The sequence below is a fragment of the Peromyscus californicus genome, unplaced genomic scaffold (genome assembly GCF_007827085.1).
Source record: "Peromyscus californicus insignis strain IS unplaced genomic scaffold, ASM782708v3 Scaffold_10__1_contigs__length_136768540, whole genome shotgun sequence".
NCBI classification, from domain to species: domain Eukaryota; kingdom Metazoa; phylum Chordata; class Mammalia; order Rodentia; family Cricetidae; genus Peromyscus; species Peromyscus californicus.
Window position 1 is genome coordinate 6,258,609 of NW_026294391.1, and position 14,408 is coordinate 6,273,016.

Genomic DNA, 14,408 nt, shown 5'->3' on the forward strand with positions numbered 1-14,408 from the left:
AAGAGATAATAGTAACATAAACTAAGATAAAACTAACACATTAGGATAGGGCAAAACAAACAAACAGAAGGAAAAGAGCTCAAGAAAAGGCAAAAGAAACAGATATAGACACAGAGACCCACCCATTCACATACTCAGGAATCCCACAAAAACACTAAACTAGAAGCCATGATATATATGCAAAGAACCTGTAGAGTAAAAAGAGAAGTGTGTGGGGGTGTGAGTGTGGTGTGAAGATAATTTAAAAAAAAAAGAAAAGCCCTGAGAAAACATTATGAGACAAGGAACCTCCAAAGATGCCATTGAGTTCATTTTCTGTTGGCCACCAATTGTTAGACATGTAGAAAACATTTAAGAGTAGTTTATTTCCCCAGGGACACTCCCTCGGAGAAAACTAAATTTTCATTTACAAGTGGTTATCAACTGGAGACAGCTTCTGGGTTAGGGGTGGAGCATGTGTCCACTTCTTTCATCTCTGACCCCATCTGGTGCAGACCCATGCAGTCCCAGGGCATGCTGCCTCAGTCTCTGTGAGTTCACTGTGCATCAATCCTGTTAATTCAGAAGACCTTGCCTTCTTTGTGTTCTCCATCCCCTCTGGCTCTTTCCATCTCTAATTACTCGAGGTTCCCTGAGCCCTGAGGGAAGAAATTTGATGGGGATATTCAATTTGTGGCTGAATGTTGCAAGGTCTCTCACACTTTCCATAATGTCTGGCTGTGGATTTCTGTGTTTCTCTGTATTTGTTCCTATCTGCTGGAGGAGGAAACCTCTCTGATGATGGCTAGTCAAGGCACTGTCATTAGGAGTCATTATATTGCTACCCCCACCCGATACATGAACGGTAGTATTTGGTTTTACCCTGGGTCCCTGAGCTATTGAATCTCATGTTGTTGTGATGGTGGTGGTAATGTGTGTTGGGGAGAGGTATTTCCCTGCTTTTGATTTGCTGGTCTGGGATTACTTATTCCATGTGTTTTTATGGGCATTGTTAACTTCTTTAGTTTGGAATTTTTTTCCTTCTAGTGCCTTCTGTAGGACTGGATTTGTAGATACATATTGCTTCAATTTGGTTTTATCATGGATTATCTTATTTTCTCTATCTATGTTATTGAAAGTTGGGCTGGCATCTATGTATGGTGATATTTTATTTGTATTAAAATGTTATTTGTATGTTAATAAATAAAGTTGCCCGGGGGTCAGAGCTATTAGCAAGCCATAGGAAAGCAGGGCAGTGGTGGCATATGCTTGTAATCCCAGCACTTGGTAGGCAGAGCTAGGTAAGTCTCTGTGTGTTCAGGGATACAGCCAGTATTGGATACACATGCCTTTAATTTCAATACCAATCATAGAAAACCTGGAGGCCTAACAGACAGGCTGTGATGAGGCAGTCATGTGGTTGGGTTTACAACCAATGAGAAGGCAGAACAGGAACTCTATATAAAGACTTTAACACAGGGGTAGCTCTGGTTTGGAGAGGTAGGACCACCGCAGGAGGAAGGGTAAGGTTTTAGCTCTTAGCTCTGACCTCTTGGCTTTCTTCTTTGCATTGGTTCTGTGTTTCTTATTTAATAAGAAGGTTGGTTTCATCTACATCTGTGGCCTTTTAAGAGTCTGTAGAATATCTGTCCAGGCCTTTCTGTCTTTAAGAGTCTCCATTGACAAATTGGGTATTACTAAAATAGGTCTGCCTTTATATGTTATTTGATCTTTTCCCATGCAGCTTTTAATATTTTCTTTGTTACCGGCAGCCTTTGGGAGAGCCTGCTCCAAGACTACCTCCAGGGTATGCAAAAAAGTCCATGAATGTGATGAGGGCTAGACTTTTCTATCTGAGGGGTAAATAAGGCAACACACACTTTCTGATGGTAACTTTCTCTTTTACTTCATCTCTAAAAAAATCTCTTTCTGAAAATCTGTCTCCACACAGCTACATTCTCCACACAGCTACAGTTTCCACACAGCTACATTTCCACCCATCTCTTCTACACAGCAATATATCTCCATACAGTTACATCTCTCTACATCATAGCCACAAATCTCTACATGCAGTTACATCTCCTTTCACATAGTTATAGCTCTTTCTCCAGCTACATCTACCTTCTACACAACCACACATCTCTATACACAGTTACATCTCTTTTCTACATAGCTCCACATCCTCTTCTATACACGTTTCTTATCTCTACTCTGCTACATTCCTTCACACACTACTACATCATTCACTCACTCTTTACTCATTCATCTCTCATTCACTCTCTCACTCACTCACTCTCCTCTACACACACATGTCTGCCCTACATACACATCTCTTTCTCCTCCACACAGCTCTCTCTGCACCCACACCACACCACCTTCAACAGCAAAAGTCTAGACAAATGTGAGTTATATTTTCAGGGTCACAAAGCATTTCTTGAGTAAACACTAAGAGACAGAGCCTTGAGAAATTACACAGTTTCTCTCAGGCTATGGAGGTCACACTGACTGGGCATGATTAGTAAAGCAGGCGCATAGATCTGAGTGGTTAGGGTTCCCAGACAGAGAGTGACACTGAAATTCAGAACTTAAACAATAAACAGTTAGTTGGCTAGACCTTGAGGCTAGGAGTACATGCAGAAAATCAATTGCTGAAAAAATTATGTCTACTAAAGTTGCTCTGTGCCTGATCTTGATTCAACAGACACTTGGGAACTGGTCCTTATGTATTCTCTGCAGGGGTAGCTAGTCTGTTTTGGATTTGCTCTGAGGTCTAAGTTAAACATGTGAAAAGCTGTCTTTGTAGCTGAGAATTCAGTTATTTTCCTATGTCATTCTAAGTATGAAGAATATCCTAGAATTACTTCTAGTCATCAGAATTATACAAATTAAGCAGAAATCATCTCCCTGATTACTCACAATATACATGTGCCTAAAGATGGAATGTTTTTATGAGATAAACACACCAGCAGTGGGAAAACACCCATATATATTTTTAGTGTAGAAATGTAGTGGCACATGAGAGAAATTACAGACAGAAGAAACCAATTTTTAGAGTCTGTAATCCTATAAACCTTACTGGTGAGACTCCTCCATCAGAGGGATACTCCTCTGGTGGGTTGACACCTGAACTATTAATTGCCATCTGCTGCATATTCCTATGACCTCCAACACTTTATTCAGTACATTTATTGTTTGGGTTATTAGGTGCTGAGAGGATTTTCTTTTATGGTCTAATCTATTTAGTGTTCTAAATGCTTCTGATATCTTTATAGCCAACCCCTTCTTTATATTATGAAAATTTTCTTCTATGACTTTGTTGAAAATATTTTATGTACTTTTGGTTTCTGCTCCTTCTTTTATTATGACTATTCTTAGATTTGATCTTTTCATAGTGTCCAGATTTCCTGGATGTTTTGTGTGAAGATTATTTTAGATTTAACATTTTCTTTGACTAATGTATCCATTTCTTCTATTTTATATTCAATGCCTGAGATTCTCTCTTCCATGTCTTGTATTCTGTTGGTGTGGCTTGCCTCTCAGATTTCTGTTCAAGTATCTAATTTTTTTCATTTCCAGATTTCCCTCAGTTTGTTTATTTTATTGATTCTATTTCTACTTTCAGGTTTTGAATTGTTTTATTTATTTTCTTCCTCTCTTTTTTAAAGGTATTTATTCATTTCTTCTTTATGGACCTCTATCAGATTCATAAAGCCTATTTTAAAGTCTTTGTATTGTGCTTCAGATATGATGCAATTCTCAGGACCTACTGTGGTAGGGTATCTGGGCTCTAGTGGAGACATATCCTGGGTGTTATTGTGTTTAAATACTGGCATCTCGGCATCTGGGTTTGAGAAAACTGTAATTCTAGGTGCTGATATCTGGCCTTGTCTTTGTTGGGTGGATGTTTTGCTCCTTGGTTTCTGTTGCCCTCTCTGGTTCTTCAGAGGTTGTAGTAGCTGTATGTTGCCTAGTAGGGAATTCTAGGATCCTGCTAGGTGTGGCCACTGACGGTTCCAGATAAAATGTGCTTCTAGGAATTGGGAGCTGACACTTAGGAATGGGGATGGACTAGGAGGGAGTTATCTAAGGGGGTCCATAGGAAAGAAGAAATCAAGGTATTCCACTGGGATTACTTAGTCCCTGGGAATGGGGGCAGAGAGTGAGGAGAGGCCACAGCAGATCTTTCTCACTAGAATTGTATCTCAAGTTGTCATAAATAGTAATTAGTTCATGACTAACAAAACACTGCTATAGTAAAAAAAATCTACATAATAAATGTGAAATTATAACATTCCTTGTCCACTATATGAAATCATAGAACTGTCTCTCATGAAAACAAAAGCACAGGTTATCAATCACTTCTTTCATAATGTACATATTTTAATTTAATTTTGATAGTATTCTTTGAATATCTCATATACATATACATCATATCTTGATTATATCCACTCCCTACTCTTCCTCAAACTCCCTCTAACCCTCTGCCAACATATTTCTCTACTAACTTCATGTCCTCTCTACTTTTATTTTTAACCCATATGGAGGTTGAATTTTTTATAAGTAAAACATAAATAACACAACTTTGTTTTTACCTAATAGAGTAGTTTTTCAACAAAATATATCTGTTTTGGATACTTAGGTCATTCGCTACAGCATGGACAACCTACTAGTGGCCACATTCCTGAAGAAAAGTGATTTTCCCTCCGTCCACAGCCATCAACTGCCAATATCTCAGGAGCTTTTGTTGCCCCTCCCTCACCCATGCTGGAATTAACTGGCATAATTTTGTTTGTACATGGCTTGTGCTGGTAACCAGAGCTTCTATAAGAAATTTTTATCAGTAAAACACAAACAACACAACTTTGTTTTTACCAAAGAGAGTTTGGTTTTTCAACAAAACATGTCTGTATTCTTTCTACATATGTATCCAGGAACACAGAGATGTAAATTATGCTTTTTTCTGTTTTGTCATGATCCAGGACATAAGTGCCCTATGACTGATTTAGTCACTCAGCTCTTGATAGGGAGATGGACTGCTTCCAGTCTCTTTTCTTTCATAAACATGCTATAGTGAACCCCTGCAGATGCACCCTAATGTCCAAGGTTTAAAATTTTCTGCAAACTATAGTTTGCTTTCTAGTCCTCTTTTACCACGATGGATGTTCCCAAGCCCTATTTTTATTCCTGTTTTAGCTTGCTGGGAATGTGGCAATTTTGTTGTGTCACCCAGAGTTCACAGTCTTTTCTTTCTTTCTGTGCTGTGTCTAGTAAGATTAAGGGGCCTTCTGCCAGGACTCTTCAAACTATCATTTTTTATGATTCATTTCTGTACTAAGACATTTGCTCTATATAATAGAATTATGGCTTTCTATCTCAGGGGACACAGATAGAACTAAGTTCTCTAAGATGCTTTTCCTGACAAATACTTAGAGGGAAAGATGAAACGGATAAATCATTATACTGTGTCTGTTAGCTTTGAGTTATTTAGTAATGTGGTTACTGGGTCAAATTAGCTGTTCTAGCTGTCATAAAGAAAAAGTGTACAGCATTTAGGTCCTAAAAATATCTATTCTTTAAGATTTCAGTCAGGCACAGCAGTTCCTGCCAGAAACTCCAGCACTTAAGAAGTGGAAGCAGGAAGAGAAGGAGTTCAAGACCTGCTTGGGCTACATGAGACTATCTCAAGAAAAAGAAGTCCCAAATATCTATAATCTTCCTTATACTACATCATCTTTTGCAGTCTCGTATAGATTTTTTTCTCTGCTTGGTGATTATTCGTGAATGTCACAAAAAGTACATTCAGATTCTTAACTATTCTACCACTATTTAAAGAACTGGCAAGTCTCTGGCATTTATTGGTTCTTTAGATGTATTGTGTGACCACATTCATTGTACAATCCAGTCCTTAAGAACAAACATTAAAGGAGAATATCTCCTCCTTTTTAAGGAAGACTGTAACTAAAGAATGAAAGTAAAAACAATTTTATGTAAAAATCTAGGGTCCATAATAAGAGAAAACATTTTTGAGTCTAACTTGATTTGCTTAATGGATCTCGAATTGCACCTTTTTTTTTTTTTTTTTTTTTTTTTAGAAATGACAAAATTTCATCCATCCTTATGGCTGAATAAAACTCCATTGTGTATATATATACCACATTTTCTTTAGCCAATCATCTGTTGACAGACCTGGGCTGATTCTAGAAGTTGGCCTCTGTGAACAGTGCTGCAATGACATTGACATGCAAAGAAGTGTCTCTATAAATGTTAGTTTATTGTCCTTCAGGTGAATGCTGAGAGGCGTCCCAGCTGCCTGTGTGATGTGAATGAAGTGACTGTCTAGAGGAATAAATGAAGGAATTAATTGGAGGAGTGAGAGGACAGAAAGTGGAAAGACATTCAAAAAGTTCATTATATACTTTTACAAAAATACCTTATAAAACCCAATACCATGTAAAAATGAATATATGACAATAAAGATTAAGAAAGGTAACTTTCAGTGTCACAATTTGCAAGTAACAGGAATGACATCAAGTGCAGTGCGTGATCTTGTTGGATTTGTTGAGCTTGGTTAGACTGTACTATGATCTTTCAAATGTCATCTGTGTTTGGAGATGGACCTTTAAAGAGGTAGCGTTAAATGAAGCTGCAAGGCAGAAGCCCAGGTCACTGGACCAACACCATTATCAGAGCAAGATACACCACACAATACTCTCTCTCTGCTTTTACAAAAGGGGCCAGGGAAAAGCAGCCATTTGCAAGCCAAGACGGAAGACTTCATTAGAAATCAATCCTGCTCCTAGACATCTGCCCTCTGAACTGTGAGAAAATAAATCTTTGTTGTGTTTTTGAGACACAGGCTAGCCAAGAATTCTGCCTCGGTTTCCCAAGAGTTGGGATTTTCTGTGTGTACCGTTACAGCTGGTGGAAAATTAAATTGATTTTCTTATTTGGTCTATGGTATTTTGAGAAGGCATTAACCAGAGTTATTAGAGTCAGAGTCTGGGCCCTGACAGCCCTAACAATTTAGTCTTGGTCACACACCCTCAATAAGCCAATGAAATACATAGTGTTACATCCTCAGTAAGCAGACAATGTAATAGTAAAAAGAAAAGGAGATTAATTTAGTGTGGTCAGGTCACATTGGGAAGAGGAACAAAGAGGTCCAGTGATGCCACCCCATCAAGACCATCTTCAGGTTCAATGGGAAGGTTTAAATAGATGACAAGAGGTATGCACAACCAAGCAGTACTAGTCAAGGTATGGTCCTGCCCATTGTCATTGTCTGGGCTCTAATTTCTTCTGGAAGGTGGTCTGAAAGTTGGCAGAACTGTGTGAAATCTCCCAGTAGACAAGCTCTCACTCTGACTTGCACCAAGGCACCAGCCCTTTTCTTCCCATCTTAAGATTTCTGGCAAAATTTTATTGGGGGAGGGAATACTGTTGCAGTAGTCTAATATTCAAAAGTGGGTTGAGGCAAAATTGGCTCTTTAAAGTATCTTCATTCTTGCCAGGAAGGCTGGCAATGATGGTCCCTGAGCTGACCAGTACAGCACATTCTCAGTTTGAATCGTGAGTAGGCCTCTCTTTCACACTGTATTCTGAAGAAAATAAATTTCTGCTTCCTAGATTTCTGTTCCCTCTTCTCTGAAATACAATTTGGAACATCTTACCTCACAGATCTAAATTTACATAAATCATTTGTTAAATACTTATTAAACACAGCAGCAAATTTTATCTAGTTTTATTTTCCATAGTTTTACTTATGTGTAGTCAGCTGACATCTGAAAATAGCAAATAGAAAATTGAATATCAAATAAACAATCCATACACTGTGAGTTCCTTTAAGCAGAGCAAAGAAATCATGAGGCATCTGCTCTATCTTGCCTGATGTTTCAAGTGGGAATCACCCTTTATCAGCATATCCTTATATACATATCCTACTCTCCCAATACTTAGCAACCATTTTGTTATAAGGCTGACTGTTGGCATTTTTACCCATATGTCATTTAATAATGATGTTCTTGATAATTTGACAATATGGGATATTTTGAGAAAGAGAGGGGAATGAAGAGAAAGAGGTTGAGTGAGAAAGAAAAAGAGAGAAAGAAGTGGAAGGAGGAAGATAATTTTAATACATGGTTATAATTGTTCTATTTTAAATAAGATATTCTGAAAAAGCAAGGGGGAGAAAGGAAAGGAAGAGAAAGAATGCTTATTCAATTTCATTTTATTTCAGGATATTATTATAATTGTTCTGTTTTATTATATTGTCATTAATTTCTGTCTCTTAAAATTTGTCCCACATATATATGCATAAGAAAAACTAAAAACAGTTGACATAAGGTACTAGTTCCTGCTTCAGGAGTTTGCGGGGGGGGGGGGGGGGGGGGCATGAATCATACCTCCACACAGATAAGGTAAGATTATATAACATTGGTGCTGATGTTGAGTGATTAATAATCAGTAAATGAGAAATTAAAGTGTGCTATTCTGATTCTAGTTCAATAAATATTTTTTTCTAAAATAATCCATACAAGAATGGTCATCTTTCAAAACGATATAACAAAACATATTCACTCATTAGAAAATACCTTCTAAATGTCTGCTATAGGGCAAAGAGACTGCTGAGCATACCAATGAACAAAAACAGATATAAATCTTACTATCTTGGAGCAGAAAATCTAGTAAAAGAGAAAGACTGTGGTCTCTAGCTAACAGACAATTAATAAGCAGTATGGCAGGCTAAACAATGACTCCTACCATGTCCATGTCCTATTCTTGGAAACCTTTGTACACACTAAATTACATGGCTAAAGAATTTTTCAGGTATGATTAAATGAAAGAGTTTGAGGTATAGAGACCAACCCAGGTAACCTGGGTGAACTTAATGTAATCACGTGTGTCCTCTAAGTGGGGGGCCATGTAACTAAAACAATTTTTCATAATAAGCTTTGGAAAAGGAGGGAGGCCACAGCTAAGAAATGCGAGGAAGGAAGAAAAGTTTAGAAGTTTAGAAGTTTAGAAGCAAAGTTAAGCTAGCCAAAACGTCCCTGGTGTCTCTGGAGCCTTTTGCTTCAGGTTCTGACACTCCAATCTGGTGAACATTTGTTCAGTTCAGTAAAGACGTGGTACAGATGTTTAGTTCTACTGTTCAGCACACTGCATGGACCCTGTAGCACAGTCTGAGTTTGAGAATCACAGTTTGACTGTAGCCATACTAAGAGTAGTTGTTCTCAAAGATATTGACCCCAAAATACGTATAGTAAGGACTTTCTGAACTTAGAAGAATGGCAAGCGTCAGGCCACAACAGAAAAACAAAACAAGTCAAATATCCATTGTAGATTTGAAAGAAAGTTGAAGTTATTATGAATCACATACCATGAGGACATGAAGCAAATGGGGAAGTTGGAGTATTCCCTGGGGAAATAATAACTCAGTTAAGATGTGACAAAGGAATGGTTAGATGTCTATCCTAGGAGAAGGGGTTGGATGTCTTTGTGAAAGTCTTAAGGCAAAATGGTCCATTGGTGGGCCAGAAAGAAAGCTACTGTGGTTAGAACAAGGCAATCTAGAAGGCACATGGGCAAAGATAAGTAAAGAAATCCTGGGTTCAGGCTGTATAAGGCTGTGAAGATTATGGTTTTCATTTTGCAAATTATAAAGCCGAATTAAACATTCCATTAATAAACTGTCAAGTGCTGTTCAACCCTGTTGAAAGCAGAATCTTGGAATGAAAAACGCTCTCTTGGACAGGACACCAACATATTTATTTCATGTTTCTCTTCTAACTCTCTGTCCTAAGGCAGGCTAGCCAACTTTCTCTGTAACAGGGAGAAAGAAAAGCAGCTCACAGCTAAGGGTTTAGTTCACTAAAGGTTTCTATTGCTGTGATAAATACTATGACTGAAGCAATTTGGGGAGACAAGAATTCATTTCATCTAGTTGATTATCCATGGAAGTCAAGGAAGGAACTCAATGCAGGATCCTGGAGGCAGGAACTGATGCAGAGGCCATGGAGGGGTGCTGCTTACTGGCTTGCTTCCCATGGCTTGCTCAGCCTGCTTTCTTATAGAACCCAGGACTACCAGCCCAGCGATGGCACCACCCACAGTAGGCTGGGCTCTCCCCATCAATCACTAATTAAGAAAACATCCCACAGGCATGCCTACAGGCCAACTAGTATTCCCTCTTCCCAAGTGAAAAACAAACAAACAAAAACCCCAACAACAAAGAAAATAAGAACTCTACCAATATAGGCATTAAACTACTGCATCCTTGAGTACAGCTAAAAAGTAAACCATTTCCAACAGATGTTACTATTATTTATTTATTATTATTTATCTCATGGTGTAAAAGCATCTGTAGTAGAAATGAAAAGCTGGAAAGTAATCAGAGAGATCTCAATCAGGGACTCCACCATGACTGCTTCTTCCCAAGTCAATTTCTGCTGGATGCCGTAAGCCCCTGATTTTGTGATATTATCTTTGCTTGCTCTCCTGTAATTTGGTATCTCTCCTTAATGTTGAAAGCTCCTGATATGATGATGTTCTGCTGCTTCAATATATCTAGTACTTCTATTTGTTCTTTTACATTTGCTTGCTACATGCTTAGTAGACTCACTCATTTGAAACTGCAAGCATGGTTGTCAGATCTGTCTGAACCAAACAGCCTTTGGTTAGAGGTAACTCAGGAAGAATAAACTTAGTTGACATGATCAGACTTTCATTTAAAAAAAATAACTCACTCAGACTCTTTGATAGATAATTTATCAGAAAAATTTAAAAATTGAAGCAAGAAATCATTTAGGAGACTTAAAGTTAGAGATGATGGCATTTGGACTGCAGAGGTTGTGGAAGAAATTGAGATAAAGAGATTCTACATTGAAGGCAACAGTTTGAAAGTTGTAATGGTAGTAAGGGGTGTTGGGGAATGATGTGTTACTTTTATTTCTGTTGCATTTGTTTAACTCTGTGAAGCTGTGAGTAAGGGGTGTTGGGGAATGTTGTGTTACTTTTGTTTCTGTTGCATTTGTTTAACTCTGTGAAGCTGTGTTACTGTGCCTGTCTAAAACATGTAATGAGCCGGGCAGTGGTGGCGCACGCCTTTAATCCCAGAACTCGGGAGGCAGAGCCAGGCGGATCTCTGTGAGTTCGAGGCCAGCCTGGGCTACCAAGTGAGTTCCAGGAGAGGCGCAAAGCTACACAGAGAAACCCTGTCTCGAAAAACCAAAATAAATAAATAAAACATGTAATGGTCGAATAAAGAGCTGAACAGCCAATGGCAAGGCAGAAGAAAGGATAGGCAGGGCTGGCAGACAGAGAGAAAAAAATAAAAGAGGAAATCTGGGAGAAGGAAGGAGAAGCCAGAGAAGGAGCAGGACTCCAGGGGCCAGTCATCCAACTACACAACCAGAAAGCCATGGAGTGAGAGTTAGATTTACAGAAGTAAGAGAATGGGAAAAGGCCAGAGGCAAAGCTAGTTGGGATAATTTAGGTAAAGCTGGCTAGCAATAAGCCAAGCTAAGGCCAGACATTTATAATTAAGAATAAGCCTCCATGGGTGATTTATTTGGGAGCAGGGTGGTGGGCCCACTAAAATATAAAAAACAACAAAGGAGTGATGAATAAATAGGAAATGAGGAAAGATTTCAAAGTGACTTTATGCTTTACTGTGTGTTTTATTTATTTTGTTTGGCTTTGTATTATTATAAGGAATAAGGACATAGGTTAAAGTGGGATAAATCTAGGAATGAGAGATCATGATTTGGGCTTTGAAATGATTATATCTGAGAATAGATTACATCTGAGACTATTTTAAACATAGACATGAAGATGTCAAGTAAGAGGCAATTTAGATGATAATGAAAGCCTTGACCATGCCTAACTGTGGATCTTGCATTTTATAATACTGTCATGCCATGCAACATATGTTCAGTAGTGTAATAGCTGCATGATTGTTTTAGGGGCAACCAGTTGTGGTTTTATTGAATTCAAGGCCCACTCCATAATAAAACACAGCTAGTACTGTAAGACTGATTAAAAAAACCTATGGATGGGGTGATCACAGGCCCTAGGTAATCTATCACTGTTATTTTGCTAAACAGACATGTAGTCAGTCTGCTTTCTAAATATTTATGTTTATATGCATAGATTAGTGCTTCTGTCAGTCATGGTTATAGAAATTTCTTTTTGCAGTGAGCAATGGTTAATTCATAGACTCATAATGGGTCATTGTACTAAGACTAAGTAGCTGCTGAGTGCTCATCCATAAATGCGACATTCATGCAACTTTGTATAAGACCCAGGCATGATTTGGGGGAAGACATGAAGAAAGAATGTAAGAACCAGAGTATGGGGGAAGTTTTAAGAAACTCAACGTCTAGATGTGACATGGCCGTTGTGATCATGAGGTCATGAATACATAGCAGCTATGATTACCTGCATAAGATTAGGCCTTTTGATAGTCTATCATGGATGGGTGAAGGGCTCATGAGGCTCAACCCCTCTATGAGGTGTTACTAGCAGTTAATGGTTGGCAGGGAGAGAGAGTCATTTCTTCAGTGGTATAGCTACTGCTAGGTTGTCCAGTATCTAGCAAATAACCTCCCACTCCATGCTTGTACAAGCAAACCTAATTAAACTCAGCAGAACACAGACAAGAAAAGACATGAAAATAGGAGGGGGCTAGTTGGGAAGAAGAGTTTCAGCGTGAGTGAGAGGATGATAAGGCAGGGTAACAGGTGAATATGATCACCATTCCATGTATACATGTATGAAACTGTAAAAGAATAAATAAATAAAATTGGCCTAGGGCCGAAGAACTAAGGAGAAGGAAGCTTAATATTCAGTTTTGAAGATTGCAGGAACTGACAATTGTTCAAAGAAATATACAAGTAGAGAAAAATATATTTTGAACATTTGTGGAGGGCTTTTGTTTGTTTCTCTAATAGTGTGTTTTCTGGGTCAAAACTTATTTGGCCCATTTAAAAGTTTCAAGTTTTGCCTCTTGGCTGCAACAGACAAGTTCTGCTTGAAGGATATTGGTGAGGCCTGGGCAGAGACAAAGTTTAGAAAAAAAAATGTGTGAATGACATCAGGGCACCACTATTTAGATTACAAACTGTTTCTTTTAATAGGAGAAAAAGAGGGAGACACATAGAGGAAGGAAAGAAATTAGAGATCTTTAATTCCCTGAGAGAGAAAAAAAGCTATACTTTTCTTTTTGGGTCAGTATCCAAGAGAGTTGGAAAGATATGGAAGTAGGAGGGTGGAAGAGCAAATATATTTATACCATAAATGTCTATTTGATTTCTAGAGCTATAACATAATCTAGGAGAGAAAGTGAGTCTAGTGGGGGTTTTTCAAAGATTTAACATTCCTTGAATTGAAAAATAACGCTCATCATTCAGCACGTTGGTCCTTGGCAAAGATGCGAAGGTTAGTTTTTTCCACTCCCTATCAGGGTAAATATCACATATGCCTGGCTTAGCTTTCCATTACTATAACAAAATACCTACAATTGTTATTTTATGAAGAGAAAATTGTTATAGTTACATAGTTTAGAGGTTTTAGTCCATGATTGGGTAGATCCTTGCTTTTAGGACTGTGGTAGGTCTGATAGACGGCAATGGTTGAGAATGCGTGGGGCTGAGGGAAACTGTTCAATACCTGACATAAACCAAAATGAGAGGATAGGGTCAGGACCTAATGCCTTAGCTATTACTAAGTCCCACCTCCTCGATGCTCCACCACCTTCTAGCAGATTCACTCTTGGGACCAAGCCATTAACAAAGGGGCCTTTGGGAAACACTCAACATCTAAATTATAGGCTTCATGTACCAATCAATTCTGTCTACAAACTTCAGTCTCAGGGCTGAGGAGAAGACTCAGTGGAGAAAGTACTTGCCACACAATCATGAGGATCCGTTCAAATCCCCATCACCTGTATAAAAAAAGGCTCCTGTGGCCCAATGTTAACTTTTGATCTCTACCTGCAGACACATGTGCATACACACACAATAAATAAACTTTTCCTAAAATTATTCAAGTAAAATACCAACAGTCTTAAAAACATTAGTGTCATTATGATCTCACTGTCCCCAAACATATTTCAATATTACTGCTTGTCATCTTGGAGATTCTGTGAGGTATCTACTCTTTTAATTACGACCCACTTCTGGTGTAACTGGCTGGGATGGGCTCTGGGGCTTACAACTATGAATTTTGAATTATATTCTAAGAATCACAGAATTTTGAACTGGATAAAATGCATAAAGGTCACTTCCTTCAATGCCCTTCAGTCTCAAATAAGCCATTCTTTTGTTTTCCCACTTGAAAGACTTTTACTAGAAAATTAAATTATCCTTGACTGTTCACCTATCTTATAAGAGACATAAAAGTGTTAATCGCTCGAACTAATAGCATTCTAG